Genomic DNA, 20,848 nt, shown 5'->3' on the forward strand with positions numbered 1-20,848 from the left:
CATTCTAAAGGTATCCATGCTTTGGCTGGAGTTCACCTATCCAGGAGAAATAGGGAAGGCAACGATGCAGCTTCTCCTTTCTCAAACCGAGTCACTTTCTCTCTTTTCAAGGCTGCTGTTTGCTTTCTCCATCTAATGAATTTTAAAAGGGGCCTTGTGGTTAAAAGAGGGAAGAAAAAAACATCTTCAGCTGTAAACTAAACCTCCCTCTGTAAAGGAATGAAAGCAAAATGAGTGCCATCTAGTGAGAAAACTACAAATAGTCATAATTTACATTGGAAGAGCTAATGAGAACCTACCTGTTGTAGAAAGTGGCAGCACCAAATAACTTTGGCTGATCTGGTTTGGCACCACCAAATAATACGTCAGATCTGCCCAACTTGGATGAGACCACGTCGAAATTTGCAGGATTTAAGTTTAACTGGCAGATATTTTTTTTAACACTACAGCAAAGAATAGAGTAGAGTAGAGTAGAGTAGAGTAGAGTAGAATAGAATAGAATAGAATAGAATAGAATAGAATAGAATAGAATAGAATAGAATAGAATAGAATAGAATAGAATAGAATAGAATAGAATAGAATAGAATAGAATTTTATTGGCCAAGTATGATTGGACACACAAGGAATTTGTCTTTGGTGCGTACGCTCTCAGTGTACATAAAAGAAAAGATACATTCATCAAGAATCATAAGGTAAAACACCTAATGATACTCATAGGGAACAAATAAGCAATCAAATCATATTAGGAAACAGTCAATATAAATCGTAAGGATACCAGCAACAAGGTTACAGTCATTTAGTCATAAGTGGGAGGAGATGGGTGATAGGAATGATGACAAGATTAAATAATCATTCACTTTGAAATCAAAAAGAGTCCAATTCAAGAGGAAGACAATATGACTTTTAGGAAAAGACCACATACTCCATGGTTCTATTTTTCTCAAACTAAGCATCCCTGAATTCTTTTCTGAGGAAGAATGCTGTCAAATTGCCCCTACAGAATATAGTTCATAAAATCCTCAATGTCCAATGTCCAGATTGTTTAGGAAGGGGAGACCCTTTAAAGTAGTGGTGAAATTCATTTTTTTTTACTACCAGTTCTGTGGGCGTGGCTTGGTGTGGTGTGGTGTGGCTTGGTGGGCATGGCTTGGGAAGGATACTGCAAAATCTCCATTCGCACCCCACTCCAGGGGAAGGATACTGCAAAATCATCATTCCCTCCCCACTCCTGGGGGAAGGATATTGCAAAATCTCCATTCCCTCCCCACTCTGGGGCCAGCCAGAGGTGGTATTTGCCGGTTCTCCGAACTACTCAAAATTTCTGCTACCGGTTCTCCAGAACCTGTCAGAACCTGCTGGATTTCACCCCTGCTTAGTAATTGTAGATAAGTACTCGCAGAGTGCATTATTCTCAATAATTCTTCAATTATTATTAGCTCCAACATGGCTAGTGGGGAATTAAGAAGCTGTAGACCAACCTATCTTGAGTGGGACTCAACAAAAGCAAGTTCTGTTAGAACTTTAGACAATGTCATCTGATTTTCATTGGCCCCTACTATAAGATAATTGTATTGAGTTCTTTGCAAGAGTTATAAACCTCTTGGCTCTCAAAAACCTCTAAGCAATGAGAAGAAACAAAAGTGTCGTGACCAAATGGAAGACACTTCAAATGATAATGGACACTTCAAATGGCTGATGGCGCCCAGGATGAGGGCGTTCTCAGTGAGCGCACTGACCCTCTGGAATGCCTTACCCACTCAGCTCCGAACGGCTCCCGACCTTCGCTCCTTCCGCAAGGACCTAAAGATGTGGCTTTTTAAACAACTCATCTGATCTGCGGGGTGTTTTTAATTGGTTTTAATATGGGTTTTAAATTGTGGGATTTTAATTATGCTAAATTAATTATATTTTTTTTAATTGTTCTTCGGTTTTTAACCTTTTGTGAGCCGCCCCGAGTCCTTCGGGAGAAGGGCGGCATATAAATTTAACTAAATAAATAAATAAAGGGAAAAAAACCCAGAAAGTACCAGCCCCATCAATAAAGGACATGACTTCCCACTATTCGTAGGTTTATTTATTTATTTATTATCAAATCAAATATCAGATTAATCCCAGGGACAATGTTTTGGGGTGATGAATAAGGATGTAGCTTCTATCCAGAAGGAACCCCAATGTATTTGAGCTTTGCAAACGGTGGGAATGCCAATCTTACATCTGTCTCTTTTTCCTCCACATTGCAACACCATGAATGTTTCTTTTTCACTTTACGATTGACACGAATGCAGTGGTACACACACACGGCTTGTTCTGGGTCAGCAGCAGAGGTGGGTTTCAGCAGGTTCTGACCAGTTCTGGAAAACTGGTAGCAGAAATTTTGAGTAGTTTGGAGAACCGGTAGTAAAAATTCTGACTGGCCTCACCCCCATCAACTCTCTGCCTCCCAAGTCCCAGCTGATCGGGAGAAAATGGGGATTTTGCAGTAACCTTCCCCTGCCATGCCTACCAAGCCATGCCCACCAAGCCATGCCATGCCACGCCCATCAAGCCACACCCACAGAACCGGTAGTAAAATTTTTTGAAACCCATCAGGTCAGCAGGTCCAACTCTGCATCCCAATTCCCCAGCACAAAATTGTTCTGTCTTTGAGGGTTTTCGTACAAGCAGTAGGTGCCTCTGTATGCCTCTGATCTTGGGTTCCATATAAATAGACTGCAGAATCTTTCATCTGCACCTTTGCGATGCTGAAATGACTTGTTGTGGTCCGCCAGCAGCCTGCGGACCTGGCAGCGGAGTCGGACAGCGATGAGGCTGAGGAAGAACATGGGCCAGTCCTAGAGGCTGGGGAAAATCCAGATGAGGGCTCTGTGTCAGAGGCAGAGATGGGGCCAGGGCCATCAGGGAGTGAGGTGCGGACTCCAGAACCTCCAGAGACTGATAGGAGTGAGGCAGAGGAACAGGAGGAGCCTGTTCCTCATGCATGCATGAGAAAAGCTGCCAGAAGGCAAGAGCAGCTCAAGGAAAGAGGACAACTCGGGAGTAGGGCCAAGAGATGATTGGCCCCTCCCATAAGGCTTAAAACAGACCAGCAATGGCATTTGGGCTTTGCCAGAAAACAACATTGGTAGCTTTGTCTTCTTCTTCATCGACGTCTTGTATTTATTTTTGTATCTGTGACTTCTGAACGTTTGCCAAGAAAGGCCTTTGGCAGTTTGCCTAATTGGACCAAGGTTTCCGATAGGACTGAGGAATTTGTGTTGAGAGGAATTTGCTTTAATTTAGTTGAACGACGCTGGGAATGAAGTAATTCTCAGCTGTTCGAATAAAGTTTGTTTGTTTTTTCACTGACTGATTTTCCTACTACTTACTTGGGCGTGGGTCACAACATGACTCTCCTTCTTCTGTTTGTTGAAAGAGGTACTGAAGTGTTCATGTGGAATACTTTGACTTGCCTTCCTGTTGATACTGTTGATACCAGGCTCACACATGGTCCATCTCTACATCCCCAATTCCCCAGCTGAGATTCATTTCCTCTTTGCAGAATTGTTCAGTCTTAGAGGTTTTTTTGTACAGGCAGCAGATGTCTTTGTGTTGCTGTGGATCTTGGGCCCCGCAGAAATAGACCACAGCATCTTTCATCTGTACTTTTGTGATGCTTAAATGACTCTCCTTCTCCTTCTTGTCAAAAGAGGCACTGAAGTGTTCGTGTGTCTTCAATCCCATCGATGTAACAGTTAGGAGAAATGCAGGGCCTACTCCTGGATATTGCCTGTACCAGTGCATGCTATAGACATTATTGGAGCTGAACTGACAGGAGATGGTGGAATCCTCTCCTTCTTTGATGACTTCCACAGGCTTCTGATCCATTCGGTCCTGGCATTGGACACCTGGAAGAGAAAGACACAGGGATCATTCAGTTATTGTGAGGAACCTTTGAACCAGGGGTGAAATCCAGCAGATTCTGACAGGTTCTGGAGAACCGGTAGCACAAATTTTGAGTAGTTCGGAAAACTGGCAAATGCCACCTCTGGCTGGCCCCAGAGGGCGGAGGGAATGGGGATTTTGCAGTATCATTTCCCTGGAGTGGGGTGGGAGTGGAGATTTTGCAGTATCCTTCCCTTGCCACACCCACCAAGCCACGCCCACAGAACCGGTAGTAAAAAATTTTGGATTTCACCACTGCTTTGAACCATCTCTCTGTCTTGGGCATTCTGCTGCAATTTTCAGATGATTTACAAAGGAATCAATATGGGAGAACAGGCGTAAGTTGAAAAATAATAATTTTTCAACTTATGCCTGTTTTATTTTTTGTTTTTAAAAAATAAAAATAATTTGTCTTTGGAGATTCTCAATCATCCAAGTCATGGTTGTCCCAAAGGTGCTTTTTCCAAAAATGTTTTACTTTTCATCAGTCAGTTAAAAACAAGATAAGCCATGATGATAAATCTATCTCAGCATCTACTTCTGTCCTACTATCGCTGCACCATTGAGAGTGTCCTGACATACGGCATTCTTGGAAGGTATGGGAGCAGCTCTGTAGCGGACAAAAAAGCTCTACAGAGAATCACTAAATCTTCCCAGAATATCATCGGAATATCAACTACCAGCCCTGAATGACATATTCAAATCTCGCTGTTTGAGAAAGTTGCATAACATTCTCAGAGACTCTTCCCATCCTACTTAACAATCTTTTTGGACTGTTGCCTTCTGGTAGAAGATACAGAACAATTAAAACTTGGACCACATGTCTTCTGAATAAGTTTTATCCCAGAGCTATAATTGCACTCAACAATATACTAAAGGGCCACCATCAGTGTGCTGTTGGACAGCATTACTTGGTCTGTTGTGTGGATGTTTGGATGGTTTAGGGGTCAGGAATTTGTGGTGGTGGGAGTGTGTTTGGGGATTGTTATGTGTGTTGGATCTGGTCTCTGGGTGTTAAATGAATTTTGTTATATGGGTATACTGTTTATACACGTACAATGACATACAATTATATATATATATATATATATACCTTTGGCCGTCCAAGCTAATTCAGATTTCATGGAATGTTTGGACCTTTTTCTTTGTCTCGGGCATTCTCCTGCCATTGGCAGATGCCTTACAAGGAAGCCAACAAGGGGAAAATATGTATCAGCTGAAAAATGTGCAGGTCTTTGGCTGTGATGCTTCAGCTCAGGGGTGAAATGTAAAATTTGTTACTACCGGTTCTGTGGGCGTGGCTTGGTGGGGGGGGAATAATGTGACTGGGTGGGCGTGGCCAATTTTTTTTTTAACTTTTCAAAGCATTTTTTTCTAATGCTTTGAAAAGCCTCTGACAATCAGACAACTCAACTGGGATCGTCAGAGAGGCATTTTTAAAAAAATATCTCTCTGCCGATCAGGCAACTCAGCTGGGATCGTCAGAGACTTTTCAAAGCATTTTTTTTTACCACCTCTTCGGCCAAGAGGTTGCAGAAAAAAATGCTTTGAAAAAGCCTCTGAGGATCCCAGCTGAGCTGCGGGATCATCAGAGGCTTTTTTTTTTTTAACTTTTAAAAGCATTTTTTCGTCGGAAGAGGTTGTAGAAAAAATGCTTTTAAAAGTAAAAAAAAAAAGCCTCTGATGATTGTGCGACTCAGCTGAGCATGGTGGGGGGGTGCAGGGATTTTTGCTACTGGTTCTCCGAACCACCCGCCGTCATCGCTACCGGATCGGGCGATCTGGTCCGAACCGGGAGCATTTCACCCCTGCTTCAGTTCATAGGGTTCTCCTGATCTTTCTTCAGAGAGCCAGCAATAGGCAGCCACATGTCTTCTCCTTGGTTTCCCTCAACCTTTGGTGACAACCATCAGGTGCCTTTTAAGCACTGTGCTCCCATGCGCAGAAATAGACAGCTGAATCCTTAAGTTGTGTGTTCTTCAGATACAAAGAGGTGGTTTTCTTAACTGTGTCCAGACTCATTTCAAAATTATCCTTTGCTTTGGTCTCCGATACAGTCAGTAACATCATGAATTCTGGTGGGGCTCCTGGATATTGCTTGTACCACTGAAGATTATACACCGTTCCCTGATAGGAGCACTTCAGCAGGATGGAGTCTCCTTCCTTAACAGATAGAAACTGGTGCTCCTGGGTGACAGTAGCTTGACCTGATACAACTGGAAGGGGAATGGAAATGTTAGGAAAAATGATGGAGGAAGAAAGGAAGGGAGGGGGGGAGGGAGGGAGGGAGGGAGAGAGGGAGGAAAGAAGGAAGGAAGGAAGGAAGGAAGGAAGGAAGGAAGGAAGGAAGGAAGGAAGGAAGGAAGGAAGGAAGGAAGGAAGGAAGGAAGGAAGGAAGGAAGGAATCCACCAAGTTTCTTTAGCTGATCCTTTAGAATTTCCCAAGGAGCAATTATTATTCAATGTTTGCTATCCTATGTTACATTATAAAAATGATCGAGGGAGGGAGGGAGGGAGGGAGGGAGGGTGGGAGGAAGGAAGGAAGGAAGGAAGGAAGGAAGGAAGGAAGGAAGGAAGGAAGGAAGGAAGGAAGGAAGGAAGGAATCCACCAAGTTTCTTTAGCTGACCCAAGGAGCAATTATTATTCAATGTTTGCTATCCTATGTTACATTATAAAAATGAGGGAGGGAGGGAGGAAAGAAGGAAGGAAGGAAGGAAGGAAGGAAGGAAGGAAGGAAGGAAGGAAGGAAGGAAGGAAGGAAGGAAGGAAGGAAGGAAGGAAGGAAGGGACTCCACCAAGACGTTTAGTTAGCAGATTCTTTAGCATTTTCAAAGGAGCCATTATCATTTAATGTTTGAAATTCTTCCTTTACACTCTTAAGTATTTAAAGAAATTAATTTTCTCATTGATTCTTTTGCAGATTTTCTTTGTATAACTTTTTTTTTAAAATTCAGCTCCTAAACTCACTTATTGAGGCATAAAGTAAGCCAAAGATAAATGAAGGAATAAGATGAAAAGGATACCTGTGCAGATGGCCAAGAGCAAGGCAACAATCCCGCTCCCCAGATCCCCCATTCTTCTTCCTTTCAGGCACGACAACTGTGTCACAACTCTGTCTCCAGAAACACAGGGAAGTGAGAACCCAGACACAGTTTTGTACTCAGACCTTCCGGGGACTGAAGATCTGCTCAGCTCTGCTTTGACTCACGTAGATCAAAGGAGGAACATACCACAAACCCAGAACATAAAAGCTTTGTCATATTCTTCAGCAAACAAGCTAAAATAGTTCTGTTGTTTTCTAACATGAACAATTCATGGCATAGAACGTATGTCAATATTTCAACCACCAATGAGAACTGTGATAATTGGTCAATAATAAAAAAAATCATAGTAAATTATCAGTGATGCATCCAATGAGAATCACTAAAGTGCAGGGGTGAAATCCAGCAGGTTCTGACAGGTTCTGGAGAACCGGCAGCGGAAATTTTGAGTAGTTCGGAGAACCGGCAAAAACCACCTCTGGCTGGCCCCAGAGTGGGGTGGGAATGGAGATTTTGCAGTATCCTTCCCCCAGGAGTGGAGAGGGAATGGGGATTTTGCAGTATCCTTCCCCTGGAGAGGGATGGGAATGGGGATTTTGCAGTATCCTTCCCCTTGGAGTGGGATGGGAATGGAGATTTTGCAGTATCCTTCCCCCTGGAATGGGATGGGAATGGAGATTTTGCAATATCCTTCCCCCTGGAATGGGATGGGAATGGAGATTTTGCAGTATCCTTCCCCCAGGAGTGGAGAGGGAATGGGGATTTTGCAGTATCTGTCCCCCAGGAGTGGAGAGGGAATGGGGATTTTGCAATATCCTTCCCCCAGGAGTGGAGAGGGAATGGGGATTTTGCAATATCCTTCCCCCAGGAGTGGAGAGGGAATGGGGATTTTGCAATATCCTTCCCCTGGAGTGGGATGGGAATGGAGATTTTGCAGTATCCTTCCCCTGCTACGCCCACCAAGCCACACCATGACCACCAAGCCATGGCCACAGAACCGGTAGTAATAAAAATTGGATTTCGCCACTGGGGCCGGGGCACATGTGCGAGGAACGCACATCCATGCACAGGGGCCGCTCGCATTGCATTTTGGGGGTTCGGGCATGTGTGTGTGCGCTTTGGGCACTCAGCACCAAAAAGGTTTAACCATCACCGATCTAGACCTTATGGATTTCATTCACAGCAGTTCTCCCAACCTTTATTGATTAAGCTAAGACGAATGGGACAACCTAGTCAAGGTACAGAGGTACCTTCACAATCCGTCAGGTTTTGATTGTGGGTTTCTGACTTCCTGAACCGCTGTGCACTCACACCACAAAAGTAGGTTCCTGAGTCTTGAAGCAAAGAGCTGGGAAGGTGGAGGCGACTTCTCTGACCGTTATCCAGATATTCTGCTGTCAATCCTTCTTTAGTGACGTTCTGACTGGAAGTGATGGACAAGAGGTAGGAGAGTGGCATTCTGGGCCCTTGCCGGTACCAATGGAAATAACTGTATTCAGCATTGTTTTTACAAGCGATTGTGAGCCTGCCTCCTTCCTGGAGGTCCCGATACACCGGGGTCTGTGTCACTTGGGAGATGGAGATCCAGACTGCAGAGACATGATTTCAACAAGGTAAGGTTGAGATTTATGTCTAATGAACACAGCAAGCCTTCCTTTGACAGAAAATGAACACGATATTCCCAAATGCTGGAAGACTTGTTATTTGCAAAAAGATAATGATATTACAACTTCCTTCCTTCCTTCCTTCCTTCCTTCCTTCCTTCCTTCCTTCCTTCCTTCTCCCTTTCCCCTCCTTTCCTTCTTTTCTTCCTTTCCCCCTTTTTTCTATCCTTCCTTCTATCCACCCATCCATAAAGACAACCACTGATGTTTTTATTAATTAATAGTTGACTTTAAATTTTTTGAATTAAAAAAACAGCCTTAATCAGCATTCCTGGGTCTGTCCAACTGTTACAATAACACCTGAATAGCCAATTTATGGTATAAATAATATTCAAAGCTGCCCCCCTCTTTTCCTTCTTCTTCTCCTCTGCTTTCCTCTTTTCCTCCTCCTCTTTCTCCTACTCCTTCTCTTCCTTCTTTTCCTCCTCCTCAGCCTCCTTCTCCTCCTCCTCCTCCTCCTCCTCCTCTTCCTTCTCCTTCTCCTTCTCTTCCTTCTTTTCCTCCTCCTCCTTCTCTTCCTTCTCCTTCTCTTCCTTCTCCTCCTCCTTCTCTTCCTTCTCCTTCTCTTCCTTCTCCTTCTCCTTCTCCTTCTCCTTCTCCTTTTCTATTCCTCCTTCTTTTACTCCTCCTCCTTCTCCTCCTCCTTCTCTTCCTTCTCCTTCTCTTCCTTCTTCTTGTTCTACCCCTTCTCCTTTTCTATTCCTCCTTCTTTTACTCCTCCTCCTTCTCCTCCTCCTTCTCTTCCTTCTCCTTTTCTTCCTTCTCCTCCTCCTTCTCTTCTTTCTCCTTCTCCTTCTTCTTCTGTTCCTTCTTCTCCTCCTCCTCCTCCTTCTCCTCCTCCTTCTCTTCCTTCTCCTTCTCTTCCTTCTCCTTCTCCTTCTCTTTCTCCTTCTCTTCCTCCTTCTTGTTCTACCTCTTCTCCTCCTCCTTCTTTTACTCCTCCTCCTCCTTCTCCTCCTCCTCCTCTTCTTCCTTCTCCTCCTCTCCTAATTTTTTTTCAAGAGGATAAACTTACAGTTAAAATGAAAACAGAAGAAAAATAGCCAAGAATCCATGCCTGAATTTTCTTGCTTTGACTACAACTGGCCTCAAAAATGGGAAACTGAACAATCACCATTTCTCGTAGCTTTCTGACTTTGAATTCTGGGCTATGGTGTAACAAAGGATGTGGTTATGTGACGTCTATGGGAAGATATTATTTTATTTGCAAGGTGGTGAGGTGGGGGAGGAGAGAAAGAGAAAGGGAACGGATCCCAATGATTTTATTGAAGAGGATTTTAGTTTCAGTTCGGTTTGAGATACAGACAACAAAGACTCAACAGCCTGTCCCTTCTCATCCTGCAGAAACCAAAGCTCCAGCTTCTCAATGACTCAGGTGACCCTGAGGACACGGATAAACCTCCAAGTAGCCTCAACAACTCTCTAAAAGGATGCAAAAAACCAGCTGTATAAATCCTTCCATTCCCCACCATCCAGTCAGAGCTGAAGAAGCTTCTTGGATGAGAAGCGAAACGTCTTCAAAAGAAAACCAAGAAAGTCCAATTGCCTCTTGAAAAAATAAAAAGGACCCTTGGGACATTTCATTGCCTGATTCTTTTCTCTTAAGCAAAATCTCCTTGCGGCCTCCTTTGCTACCAAGCCATAAAACCGATAACTGAGTAAATGGGTGCCTTTGAGCACATTGGACATCACAGGGACCAGTAGATGGCAGCAGAGGGATATATCTGGAACAGGTGACAGCTGTAGCTGAGGTAGGATTCATCTTGAGGGCCAATTGATCAGAGCTACTCTTGCCTTAGTCACTTCTCTACCGCCAGGCACTCTACATAGGCTGCTCTCAGTGGTGGGATTCAAATAATTTAACAACCGGTTCTCTGCCCTAATGATTGGATGGGTGGGCGTGGCCATGGTGGGCGTCACCAGGGGTGTCTGACAGGCAGCACTCAGCCTCCTGCAACCCTCTGGGAGCGAAAATGGGCCACGGGAGGGAGGATGCCCCCACCTGTGCCCCGTTTTGGGCCTAGGAGGCCTCCCTACAGCCTCCAGGGAGCAAAAACAGGCCATGAGTGGGGCTGCGCCGTACCCCCACGCACCCCATTTTACTCCTAGGATATATCCCTGAAGCCTCCTGGGAGTGAAAACGGGCTGTGGGGGGCACGCCACACCCTGCACCCCCGTTTTGGGACTAGTAGGCCTCCCTGCATTTACCTGGGAGCCAAATGGGGTGCTTGGGGACTCCTGGAAGGAGTGGGGCAGGGAGGGGTGGGGCCAGCCAGCAATTTAACTACCGGTTTTCCCGAACCGGCTGGAACCAGATGAATCTCACCACTGGCTTCTCTTGAAGACTATTGAAAAGTTAGGGACTTAATGCAGGATCCCCTACACCAGGGGTGTCACACTTGTGGCCCATGGACTGCATCATGCACATGCCCAGTTTAGCAAAAAAAGGGGGGGGAGTCCCGATACGTCACGTGATGCTGCCATGAGAATTTAAGTTTGACACCCCTGCTCTATACCATCTCTGACCAATGATCATCCAGCTTCACACGAGAAGCAAAACTTGTCATTTCAAGGGGGGCGGGGGAGCTCATATACTCCTCCAGAGGAGACCCAAGTTCAAATCTACCCTCAACCCTGGATGATCACAGGTGACTTCAAGCCAGAGGTGCTGTTGTTAAAGTTAAATCCAAAAGAGATCTTTAAGTAAGGAAGGGTGTAAATTAAACCAATCGATCAATCACTGCGGAAGGCTCACACTTAAGGTGCTCACACTTAAGGTGCCAAGAGGATGTCTATTACATTTCTACTTGTCAATATCAAAAGCATTAAAGTTAATGCAAGCCGCCTACTTTGCTTTTGATTTCCCAGCTGGTTCAGCAAACTACTACTGCGTTAATTGTGAATCCTTGGTGGAGCTCATTAAAATCGCAACATCAATTCTCCAGCTCCTAACTCTACACGGCCTTTCTTCATCTCCTTCGACACTAATTGCTTTTGGGTCTTTCAAGTCTCTGTTGGCTAATTAACCTGTGTTGCCACAATCAAAGCTCTCCAAGGTCTAGTTAGAGTAATGTTTCTCAACCGCACCAACTTTAAGATGTGTGAACTTCAACTCCTCAAATTCCTGAGTGGGGATGCTGGCTGGGGAATTCTAGGAGTTAAAGTTATACATCTTGAAGTTGCCAAGTGAAAAACCCTGGTCTAGTTCATCCTTTTTATTCTGTACACCTTCCAGTTGAATAGAATAGAATAACAGAGTTGGAAGGGACCTTGGAGGTCTTCTAGTCCAACCCCCTGCCCAGGCAGGAAACCCAACACCACTTCAGACAAATGGTTATCCAACATCTTCTTAAAAACTTCCAGTGTTGGAGCATTCACAACTTCTGGAGGCAAGTTGTTCCACTGGTTAATTGTTCTAACTCTTAGGAAATTTCTCCTTAGTTCTAAGTTGCTTCTCTCCTTGATTACTTTCCATCCATTGCTTCTTGTCCTGCCCTCGGGTGCTTTGGAGAATAGCTTGGCTCCCTCTTCTTTGTGGCAGCCCCTGAGATATTGGAACACTGCTATCATGTCTCCCGTAGTCCTTCTTTTCATTAAACTAGACATACCCAATTCCAGCAACCATTCTTTGTATGTTTTAGCCTCCAGTCCCCTAATCATCTTGGTTGCTCTTCTCTGAACTCTTTCTAGAGTCTCCACATCTTTTTTACATCGTGGCGACCAAAAGTGAATGCAGTATTCCAAGTGTGGCCTTACCAAGGCCTTATAAAATGGTATTAACACTTCACGTGATCTTGATTCTTTCCCTCTATTTATGCAGCCTAGAACTGTGTTGGCTTTTTTGGCAGCTGCTGCACAATTGGACAGTGTCCTTCTTCAAATTCAGTAAAGGCTTCCTTTGAGGCCTTATATCACCAGTGAGAGGGACAAGGCCCTGTATTTAGTGTATTACAGGAACCCAACCTATTGTCTAACCTTGTTGGGTCTAAGAAGCCACCACAAGCAATCCTGAACAAGGATGAGATTCTGACATCACCTGCAGTTCTGTTAATCATTTAGAACACTGGTGTCAAACTCGCAGTGTCACGTTGCTGTCACATGATGTATCACAATGTTTTTCCCTTCATGGAGCTGGGGTGGGCATGGTCTGTGCATGATGCATCTGGCCCGCAGGCTGCGAGTTTGACACCCCTGATTTAGAGCAATGTTTCTCAGCCTTGTAGAATAGAATAGAATAGAATAGAATAGAATAGAATAGAATAGAATAGAATAGAATAGAATAGAATAGAATAGAATAGAATAGAATAGAATAGAATAGAATTCTTTATTGGCCAAGTGTGATTGGACACACCAGGAAATTGTCTTGGTGCATATGCTCTCAGTGTACATAAAAGAAGAGATACATTCATCAAGAATCATAAGGTACAACATTTAATGATAGTCATAGGGTACAAATAAACAATCGAATCATATTAGGAAACAGTCAATATAAATCGTAAGGATACCAGCAACAAGGTTGCAATCATACAGTCATAAATGGGAGGAGATGAGTGATAGGAACGATGAGAAGATTAATAGTAATGCAGACTTAGTAAATAGTTTGACAGTGTTGAGGGAATTATTTGTTTAGCAGAGTGATGGCATTTGGGAAAAAAACTGTTCTTGTGTTTAGTTGTTCTGGTGTGCAGTGGTCTATAGCATCGTTTTGAGGGTAGGAGTTGAAACACTTTATGTCCAGGATGTGAGGGGTTAGGATTAGGGTTAGATGTGTGGACTTCAGTTCCCAGAATTCCGCAGCTTGCAGGAAGTCCACACATTTTAAAGTCCTCAAGATTGAGAAACACTGAGTTAGAATACCCCAACCTTTGCACTATAAACTTCAGGGCCCTGACCAGCTTCTATGCTTGGGAGAAACCAACATAGAACCAAGGATCCATCCAATACATTAAACTTTAGGCAACTATATCTTGACAATAACAAGATAAGAGCAGGGGTATGATGAGAACAGTCCAGAGTTTAATTCCCCGAAAAAGTACATTCATAGCGTTCAGTTGTATCCACTGGAGGTCACCCTACCTACTTCATGAGCATCACACACCAGGTGGATCTCATACCCTTTGTCAGAGGTGGGTTTCACATATTTTTACCACCAGTTCACTGTGTGCGCACGCTTGCTTCATGAGCCTGGCGTTCCGTGCATGTGCTTTGCTCACACACACCTTCCACGCATGCGCCCAACCTCGAAAATGTGGCTTGTCTGTCTGTCTGTCTGTCTGTCTATCTATCTATCTATCATCTATATCTATCATGTCTGTCGGTCTATCTATCTATCTCATCTATCTATCATCTATCTATCTATCTATCTATCTATCTATCTATCTATCTATCTATCTATCATCTATATCTATCATGTCTGTCGGTCTATCTATCTATCTCATCTATCTATCTATCATCTATCTATCTATCTATCTATCTATCTATCTATCATCGTCTATCTATCTATCTATCTATCTATCTATCTATCTATCTATCATCGTCTGTCTGTCTATCTATCTATCTATCTATCACCGTCTGTCTGTCTGTCTATCTATCTATCTGTCTATCTATCTATCATCGTCTGTCTGTCTATCTATCTATCTATCTATCTATCTATCTATCTATCATTCACCGTCTGTCTGTCTATCTATCTATCTATCTATCTATCTATCATCGTCTGTCTATCTATCTATCTATCTATCTATCTATCTATCTATCTATCTATCTATCTATCATCGTCTGTCTATCTATCATCTATCTATCTATCTATCTATCTATCTATCTATCTATCTATCATCTATATCTATCATGTCTGTCGGTCTATCTATCTATCTCATCTATCTATCTATCATCTATCTATCTATCTATCTATCTATCATCATCTATCTATCTATCTATCTATCTATCACCGTCTGTCTGTCTGTCTATCTATCTATCTGTCTATCTATCTATCATCGTCTGTCTGTCTATCTATCTATCTATCTATCTATCTATCTATCTATCTATCATTCACCGTCTGTCTGTCTGTCTATCTATCTATCTATCTATCTATCTATCATCGTCTGTCTGTCTATCTATCTATCTATCTATCTATCTATCTATCTATCTATCTATCATCGTCTGTCTATCTATCTATCTATCTATCTATCTATCTATCTATCGTCTGTCTGTCTGTCTGTCTATCTATCTATCTATTTATCTATCATCGTCTGTCTATCTATCTATCTATCTATCTATCTATCTATCATCGTCTGTCTGTCTATCTATCTGTCTGTCTGTCTGTCTGTCTATCTATCTATCTATCTATCTATCTATCACCGTCTGTCTGTCTGTCTGTCTATCTATCTATCTATCTATCTATCACCATCTGTCTGTCTATCTATCTATCTATCTATCTATCATCTATATCTATCATGTCTGTCTGTCCATCTATATTTAACATCATCTGTCTGTCTGTCTGTCTATCATCTATCTATCTAGCTATCTATCTAATCTCTCACCCTGATTGGAAATACAGTACCAAAGGTAGAGAACTTTTAATTACTCTAGTTTTAACTTGTTTAATAACAACAAAATCTTGGTAGAGAATAAAACACTAGTTGATTCCTTTCATCTCTAACATAACTTCTCGACTCAGTTGCCCTTCCGATCTTTTCTTTTTTAAAAAAAAAATCTATTAATCGTTTTTTAAAAAAAGAGCAAACAATTAAACAAACAAGAAAAAAATTGATAAAAAGGAAGAATATCAACACACAAACAAAACATTTATTGGGGTTGTATGGTTAATGCTCAGTATATCACTAAAATAATCATGAAAATCAACATACATTAAATAATTTCACAAAAGTGAGAAAGGATTTGGATCTCTGAGTTTAGTACCCCAAATTTATATTTTTTTCAGAAATCAAGCATCTAACGATCAATTTCCTCAAAGCCCTTTTTACTTCCTTATTCCTCAGTGTATATATGAATGGGTTCAGCATGGGAGTGATGATGGCATAGAACACAGCCAGCATCCCATATATGGCATGGCTTGAAGCTGGTTGCATGTAGATAAAAATGGAGGGGCTATAGTATAGTAGCACTACAGTGAGATGAGCGCTGCAAGTTGAGAAAGTCCGATGTCTTCCTTCCATCGTTTGGATTTTCAAAATAGCAGAAGCTATGTAGGCGTAGGAAATACATATCAGTAGAAAGCAACCTGTGCCCACCAGGGCAATGTTTATCCTTATCATGGCATGATTCACAGTTATATCGGCACAGGCCAGCTTTAGCACAGGGGGTATGTCACAAAAGAAATAGTTAACCCGGTTAGGACCGCAGTAAGGCAGACGGAAAGTCAGACTGGTATGTATTGCTGCGTGAAAGGAACCCGTCAACCACGTGCCAGTTACAAGTCCCAAGGAAATTCTTCTGTTCATCAACATGGTATAATTCAGTGGACGGCAGATAGCAAGGTAACGATCATAAGCCATGACAGTATAAAGGAAACATTCAGTGCTGGCCAGAAAGTGGAAGGCGTAGAGTTGAAGGATGCAACCTCCAAAGGAGATGGCTTTGTAGCTAGGTGCTATGAAGCTGACCAGGATTTGGGGCACAGTGACCGAGGAGAGGCAGGTGTCCAGAAGAGAGAGATTGCAGAGAAAAAAGTACATGGGCAGACCATGAAGATGAGGTTCAACCACAACAGTGACGAGGATGAGGAGGTTCCCTAGCACTGTCAATGAGTAGATGACCGTGAAGATGATGAAGAAGAGAAAGGGAAATCGGGCAGTGTTTGGTATACCCCCAAGGATGAAGACGCTCACTTTGGTGTGATTGTCTGGATCCATCTGCTAGCAGCAGGAGCAGTCTGAAGGGCATCAAAATCTGGAGACCAGGAACTGTGAAATCCATCAAAAAAATTGAAACGGATGCTCAAGCTATGAATTTATTTGATAGCGAGATAGAGATGATAGAGAGACAGATAAAGATGGAGATGGAGATATAGATAGATATGGATGGTATAGATATAGATTTTAATGCCACCTCCCATAAATTCATCTTAAAGTGCAGACACATAATAAAACCAACCTTAAATGATTAAAATGCAACATAAAACTTCAATAAATGAAAAACCAGAACAAGACTTCGTTTCTCTCAACCTCTTTTGGGACAGGGGCTGCATGTTGGGCCCAGCCCAAGAAAGATATACAGTAGTGGCCAACATTGTGGAAACCTTTGGGAAAAGTGTATTTTCTAAAACTAGCTATTAACACCACTTTTTTTTTGAGTAGTACCATAAAATTATATATCAATGGAAAGATAATTTAATCAAGAATGTAACACAATAACTTTTAGGAAGGATTCGCTATTAGAATAGCAGTTACAGTAGAAAGAAGGAAAGGGAAACACGTAGAAAAAATGACAGATACAAAAATTATCACCATAGAAAAAAGGAGATCTACAAAAATGATCACCATGTCAGTTAATACTTAGCTGGGCAACCTTTAGCATGAATGACAGCCTTACAATGTCTTCCCATGGAGTGAACCAAGTCTTTTAGTTCTGCAGCTGTTAGAATTGGAAACCAAGATTGAATGATGGCTTCTATTAACTGGGTTTTATTGCTGGGTCGCTTCTGATTAACAAGTTTCTTGGATTCCAGCTCCATGGATTTTCAATTGGGTTAAGGTCTGGGCTATTCCTAGGCCATTCCAGCAGTGAAATATGATTATCTTGAAGCTCCCCAATAAAATGATGTTATTAGCCATCAAACCTCAAAAACACATTTTTCCCAAAAGGTTTCCACAATTTTGGCCACTACTGTAGAATAATTCAGCCAAAGTTTTTTTTTTTTTTTTTTAATTTGATTTATATGCTGCCCTTCTCCGGAGACTCAGGGCAGCTTACAATGCGTTAAGCAATAGCCTTCATCCTTTTTTGTATATTTATACAAAGTCAGCTTATTGCCCCCACAAACTGGGTCCTCAATTTACCTACCTTAGAAAGGATGGAAGGCTGAGTCAACCTTGAGCCTGGCGAGATTCAAACCTGCAGTAAATTCAATTCTTTATTTGCTTCAACCCTATAGACAGAATCTTGCCCGATTAAACCTTTACTATTCTCACTCGAATGGCTATACCCTGGGAGATTCTAGGGAGAGATTATCCCAAATCTCTTTCTCTTCATCTCTGAATGGTGCTGTCTGTTATCTCCCCTCCCCTCCTTTGAATGTGGTCCCTCCTTAATGGGAAACTGACACTTCACTGTAGTCCACCACACTGCTGATGGAATGATGGAATAGTGTATCATAAAAGGAGGCAAGGATCTATCTATTATCATTGAAAGCAGGGGAGGAAGTCGTTAAAGACTCCATGATTGCTTGGGGGCGAAATATGGCTTATTCATTGGATCTTCAAAAATGGGAGGAGATTTGGCTTAAAAATTTAAAATTAACTATGGCATCCTCTTATAAAGAGAATATTTATAAGATGGTTTATCGATGGCACCTACCTCCAGCAAGATTAGCTAAAATGTTCCCCGGGACATCTTCACAGTGCTGGAAATGTGGGCATAGCAATGGAACTTACTTCCACCAATGATGGACATGCCCGCTGGCAGCTAAATATTGGATGAAAATATGACGATGGTTGCTTGAAATTACACACTGTAGAGTGGAACTGAAACCGGAAATCTTTTTGTTGGGGGTTAGACCCGCAAATATTGGATTAACTAAATGGTATTTGATGCTGCACATAATTTCTGCAGGGAGACTGGTATTCACACAAGGATGCAAGAATGAGACTCGAACAGTCTCAAAAATAATTTATAAAATCATGGAATGTGCAGAGTCCGACAGACTTACAAAACTGATCAAGGGTAAAAGAGACTCAGATTTTTATGGTAGTTGGAATATGTGGTATGATTGGATCCAGAAACGATGGGAGACAGACAAAGGATAATGTTGGATTATAATTATAGATGATGGTATATTTATGGTAATTAATAAGTATTGGAAAGGTAAATTTGTATACAAGAATTTGTAAATATTTTCTACTTTTACTCTCTGATTATTGGCGGATATATATATATACGGATATTTTGGCGATGTTACACTGTGATAGAAAAATTATTATACATTTGTTTTTGATTTTTTTTTTTTTGAACTATAATAAAATGCTCTAATAAAATAAATAAAAAAAAAGGAGGCAAGGATGACTGAGAAATGTTGATTTGTGATTGTCTCGGCCACCTTTTTCACAACTTAGCAGCTATTGAGGGTGGGGGGTTTGCCGCAACGACATATTTCAAATGGAAGGAACATTGGTGGCTTCATCCATCAGGGAAAAGGCCACATCCAAAGGGGTGTGAAGCCACAGCTCTGCAGTTCAGATGTTGTGGCAAAAAGACATCGCAAGGAAGGGTTTGCATTGAGTCTCTGACTGAGTGGCTGGAAACAAAGATTTTCCTAGCTGTAAATAGTACCAAAGGTGCTTTTTTTTTTTTCAAGAGGCAACTGGACTTTTCTTGTTTTTTTTCTTTGACTTCTCATCCAAGAAGCTTCTTCGGTTCTGACTGGATGATGGGGAATGGAAGGATTTATATTCCTTGCAGACAGCTGGTCATTTGAATCCTTTTAGTGACTCATTATAAGGCCACCTGGAGGTTTATCTGTGTCATCAGGATCACCTGGGTGATGCAAATGTGTGTGGAGCCAGCAGTGAAATTCACTTACCTTCGCTACCAGTTAGGTTGGCAGAAGCTGGGACAAGAAACGGGAGCTCACCCCATTACACGGCACTAGGGATTCGAACCGCTGAACTGCCGACCTTTGGATCGACAAGCTCAGCGTCTTAGCACTGAGCCACCGCGTCCCTATAAAAAACAGTTAGTCTAAGCTCTATGTTTTAAATGGAGTAGAATCTGTCCACCTTCTAGCACCCACTCTTAACCCCATCTTTGAATATAATCTCAAACCAGCGTCCCAGATTTGCGTGTCCCCATTGAAATCACAAGTTTATATTCTGATATACTTGCCTTGCCTAAAGCAGTTGCTCAATATGGTACACCTAGTTGTTGCGTCCAAGTGATGCAGTTTGTGACTTTTGAAGTTCTAAATTGTCACAGTCCGATTCTCTAAGGGCTACAGCAACCCAAAAGGGAAGCATGAGAACGCAAATTTCATCTTTTGGAAGGCTCCCAATCCTCTTTCTCCTTTACATCTGGGCACAACTGGGAAAAGCCAAAACAGTGTTCCTATTCTCAGTAAGCATTGCCTCAACAAGAAGAAATATAACTTTGGTATCCCCCAGGTTTAAAACCACATAGCTAGATGCTGTTTTGATTAATTCCCATTGGCTAAGAGACTAAATCCTAGTATGATTTGATTGCTTATTGTACCATATGACTGTCACTGGGTGTTGTGCCTTGTGATTCTTGACGAGTGTATCTTGTCTTTTTATGTACACTGAGAGCATATGCACCAAAGACAAATTCCTTGTGTCCAATCACACTTGGTCAATAAAGAATTCTATTCTATTCTATTCTATTCTATTCTATTCTATTCTATTCTATTCTATTCTATTCTATTCTATTATTTTTTTAAAAAAATTGATTTATATGCCGCCCTTCTCCGGAGACTCAGGGCGGCTTACAATGCGTTAAGCAATAGCCTTCATACTTTTGTATATTTATACAAAGTCAGCTTATTGCCCCCACAATCCGGGTCCTCAATTTACCTACCTTAGAAAGGATGGAAGGCTGAGTCAACCTTGAGCCTGGTGAGATTAGAACTTGCAGTAATTGCAGGCAGCTGATGTTAATAACAGTGCTTTAGTCTGCTGCGCCACCAGGGCTCTTATTCTATTCTATTCTATTCTATTCTATTCTATTCTATTCTATTCTATTCTACTCTACTCTACACTCTACTCTACTCTACTCTACTCTACTCTACTCTACTCTACTCTACTCTACTCTACTCTACTCTAAATCTTAAAACTGGAACTCTGCAGCTTAAAGTATAATTCCACTTAAAACTGTCCTTTCTCTTTGTCTCTTTGTAACCTTCAGTCCTAGGGGAACAATATTTTGAACTGAAAGTCCTCTAATGGGCTAACTTAAAGAATTCATCTGCAACTTTGTATCAAGGCTGCAGCTGTGCAGATGGTCAACAGTATTAAGTATCTGGGGGTGCAGATAACTAA

The sequence above is a fragment of the Pituophis catenifer genome, unplaced genomic scaffold (genome assembly GCF_029215685.1).
Source record: "Pituophis catenifer annectens isolate HBS135680 unplaced genomic scaffold, rPitCat1.0.hap2 SCAF_15, whole genome shotgun sequence".
Taxonomy (NCBI): Eukaryota; Metazoa; Chordata; class Lepidosauria; order Squamata; family Colubridae; genus Pituophis; species Pituophis catenifer.